Consider the following 4,397-nt stretch of genomic DNA (forward strand, 5'->3'; position numbering starts at 1 on the left):
CGGCTTGTCTCGATATTTAACGTCGAGCTCGGCGGTCTTCCGCTTCGGACGTTTATAGACGCCGGCTCTCTCGATTTTTAACGCCGGAGCTCGGCGGTCTTCGCTCGGGCGTTTATAGACGCCGGCTCGTCTCTCGATATTTAACGTCGGAGCTCGGCGATCTTCCGCTTCGGACGTTTATAGACATCGGCTCGTCTCTCGATATTTAGCGTCGGAGCTCGGCGGTCTTCCGCTCGGGCGTTTATAAACGCCGGCTCGTCTCGATATTTAACGTCGGAGCTCGGCGGTCTTTCACTCGGACGTTTATAGACGCCGGATCGCTCTCGATATTTAACGTCGGAGCTCGGCGGTCTTCCTCTCGACGCTTATAGACGCCGGCTCGTCTCGATATTTAACGTCGGAGCTCGGCGGTCTTCCGCTTCGGATGTTTATAGACGCCGGCTCGTCTTTCGATATTTAACGTCGGAGCTCGACGGTCTTCCGCTCGGGCGTTTATAGACGCCGCTCGTCTCGATTTTAACGTCGGAGCTCGGCGGCCTTCCGCTCGGAACGTTTATAGACGCCGGCTCGTCTCTCGATATTTAACGTCGGCTTCGGCGGTCTTCCGGCCGGAGACGCCGGCTCGTCTCGATATTTAACGTCGGAGCTCGGCGGTCTTCCGCTTCGGACGTTTATAGACACCGACTCGTCTCGATTTTTAACGCCGGAGCTCGGCGGTCTTCGCTCGGCGTTTATAGACGGCGGCTCGTCTCTCAATATTTAACGCCGGAGCTCGGCGGTCTTCCGCTCGGGCGTTTATAGACGCCGACTCGTCTCGATATTTAACGTCGGGCTCGGCGGTCTTCCGCTCGGGCGTTTATAGACGCGGCTCGTCTCGATATTTAACGTCGGAGCTCGGCGGTCTTCCGCTCGGACGTTTATAGACGCTCGTCTCTCGATTTTAACGTCGGAGCTCGGCGGTCTTCGCTCGGACGTTTATAGAGCGTCGGCTCGTCTCGATATTTAACGTCCGGGCTCGGCGGTCTTCCGCTTCGGATGTTTATAGACGCCGGCTCGTCTCTCGATATTTAACGTCGGATCTTGACGGTCTTTCGCTCGGACGTTTATAGACGCCGGCTCGTCTCTCGATATTTAACGTCGGAGCTCGACGGTCTTCCGCTCGGATGATTTATAGACGTCGGCCCGTCTCTCGATTTTTAACGTCGGAGCTCAACGGTCTTCCGCTCGGATGTTTATAGACGCCGACCCGTCTCTCGATTTTTAACGTCGGAGCTCGACGGTCTTTCGCTCGGACGTTTATAGACGCCGGCTCGTCTCTCGATATTTAACGTCGGAGCTCGACAGTCTTCCGCTCGGATGATTTATAGACGCCGGCCCGTCTCTCGATTTTTAACGTCGGAGCTCGACGGTCTTCCGCTCGGATGTTTATAGACGGTGGCCCGTCTCTCGATTTTTAACGTCGGAGCTCGACGGTCTTTTGCTCGGACGTTTATAGACGCTGGCTCGTCTCTCGATATTTAACGTCGGAGCTCGACGGTCTTCCGCTCGAACGTTTATAGACGCCGGCTCGTCTCTCGATTTTTAACGTCGGAGCTCGACGACCTTTTTTTTTTTTTTTAAGGCTAACTTCAATACAGCCGCTCGGCAAACCCATTGGTCATCCTTTGGATTAATTTTGCTTCCTGCATTACAAGGGTATGGGCGACCAAAATATATGCAAAAATAAATTACATTAGTGCACCTTTCACCCAGCCCGATAAGGCTGGAGATGATTCGCGCTCCACGGCCGGTCCAATTGACGCCCGACTTCATCCTCCAAATAATAGGCTCCTGAGAGGAGCTTTTCAATAACCTTGAAGGGGCCTGCCCAAGGAGCTTCTAACTTGCCGACGTCGACGACCGGCTTGACTTTCTTCCAGACAAGATCGCCGACCTGGAATGATCTTGGGATTACGCGGCAGTTGTAGTTTTGCTTCATCCGCTGCCGGTACGCCATCAGCCGAACGGATGCCTTGGCTCTTTCTTCTTCAACCAAGTCCAGCTCCATGTTCCTCCGCTTGGCGTTGTCCTCATCATAATTTTGGATCCGAGCGGATTCAACTCCGACTTCAACAGGAATGACCGCTTCGCCGTCATACACCAGGTGGAAAGGCGTGACGCCCGTCCCTTCCTTTGGAGTCGTTCGGATGGCCCATAAGACGCCCGGTACTTCATCTACCCAACTTCCTCCCAAATGATCGAGCCGAGCGCGTAGAATGTGAAGAATTTCCCGATTAGCTACTTCGGCTTGACCGTTGCTTTGGGGATAAGCCACGGACGTGAAGTGTTGCTCGATGCCGTAGCTTTTGCACCAATCCTCTAGCATCTTCCCTGTGAATTGCCGCCCATTGTCGGAAACCAATCGGCGAGGGATGCCGAACCGACAGATGATGTGTTGCCAGATGAATTTTTTGACCATCTGTTCGGTGATCTTTGCTAGCGGCTCGGCCTCCACCCACTTGGAAAAATAATCGACCGCCACTAGCAAAAATTTCCTCTGCCCGGTCGCCATCGGAAATGGACCAACAATATCCATTCCCCATTGATCGAACGGACATGAAACGGTTGATGCCTTCATTTCCTCTGCCGGTCGATGGGAGAAGTTATGGTACTTCTGGCATGAAAGGCACGTAGATACTGTCCGAGCGGCGTCTGCTTGTAGGGTTGGCCAAAAGTACCCGGCCAAGAGGATCTTCTTGGCCAACGATCGTCCGCCCGGATGCCCTCCGCATGATCCTTGATGTACTTCTTGGAGGATGTAAGCTGAGTCCTCCGAGCTCACGCATTTCAACAGCGGGCGTGAGAAAGCCTTTTTGTAAAGCTGATCGCCGATGAGTGTGAACCGACCGGCTCTCCTTCTTAGCAGCTGGGCTTCATTCTCATTGGCGCCCGAGCGGAGGAACTCTATGATGGGTGTCCGCCAGTCTCTTGGAAACGTGAGTCCATCCATCCGGTCGACGTGCGCTACCAACAGTACTTTTTCAATTGGATGCTGAATGGCGACCGGCGTTATTGAGCTCGCGAGCTTGGCTAACTCATCGGCCGCTTGATTTTCAGCTCTGGGTATCTTCTGGACAATAACTTCTCTAAAATCGGCTTTGAGCTTCTCGAAGGCTTCAGCGTAGAGCTTGAGCCGAGCACTATTGATTTCGAAGGTACCAGAGAGCTGCTGAGCAGCCAACTGCAGCGCCGACATGCCGAGCTGCCTGCAAGCCGGCAATGAGGGCTTCATATTCTGCTTCATTGTTCGTGGCTTTATAATCCAGCCGGACGGATAAGTGCATCTTCTCTCCTTGAGGGGAGAGCAGCAGCATTCCAATCCCGCTTCCGAGCCGAGTGGACGATCCGTCCACAAATAATTTCCACATGACTTCTGGCTCCGAATTCTGCACCTCAGTCACAAAATATGCCAAGGACTGCGCTTTGATTGCCGAGCGGGGCTGGTATTGGATATCAAATTCACTTAACTCCGTCGTCCATTTGATGAGCCGTCCGGATGCCTCTGGATTTAGTAGAACACGTCCGAGCGGGCTATTGGTTTTGACGATGATAGTATGCGCCAGGAAGTATGGATGGAGACGCCGAGCGGCGAGGACCAGACCGAAAGCCAGCTTCTCGAGCCCAGTGTAGCGAGATTCAGCATCTTTTAAAATGTGACTAAGGAAATACACAGGCTCTTCTCCGCTCGCCCTCACTAAAGCCGAGCTGATTGCTTGCTCGGTTGAAGACAAGTAAATACAAAGCGGCTCACCTGCAGCCGGCTTGGCCAATACCGGGAGAGACTTCAGATATGCCTTCAAGTCTTCGAACGCCCGATCGCATTCTTCATCCCAGTGAAACTTTGTGGCCTTGCACAAGATTTTGAAAAAAGGAAGGCTCCGATCGGCAGTTTTGGATATGAATCGGGACAAAGCAGTTATCCGACCGGTCAAACGCTGCACTTCCCTCAGATTTCTTGGGGGCGGCATGTCTTGTAGGGCTTTTATTTTGCTGGGATTTGCTTCAATACCCCGCTCGGTCACTATGTACCCCAAGAAACGCCCCCCTTTTGCTCCGAACAGGCACTTCTGGGGATTTAGCTTGACCCCATATTTGCGTAGCGTTCGGAAGGTTTCTTCCATGTCCTTAAAGAGATCGGCCGCTCGGACGGACTTGATGAGGATGTCGTCCACGTACACTTCCAGATTTCGCCCAATCTGCTCTCGGAATACTTTGTTCATTAAGCGTTGATATGTGACTCCCGCATTCTTCAATCCGAACGGCATCATATTATAGCAATATGTGCCGTCGGCCGTCACGAAGCTGACTTTTTCTTGATCTTCACGGACGAGCGGCACTTGATGATAGCCTTGGTAAGC

This window comes from Zingiber officinale, chromosome 2A (assembly GCF_018446385.1).
Source record: "Zingiber officinale cultivar Zhangliang chromosome 2A, Zo_v1.1, whole genome shotgun sequence".
NCBI lineage: Eukaryota > Viridiplantae > Streptophyta > Magnoliopsida > Zingiberales > Zingiberaceae > Zingiber > Zingiber officinale.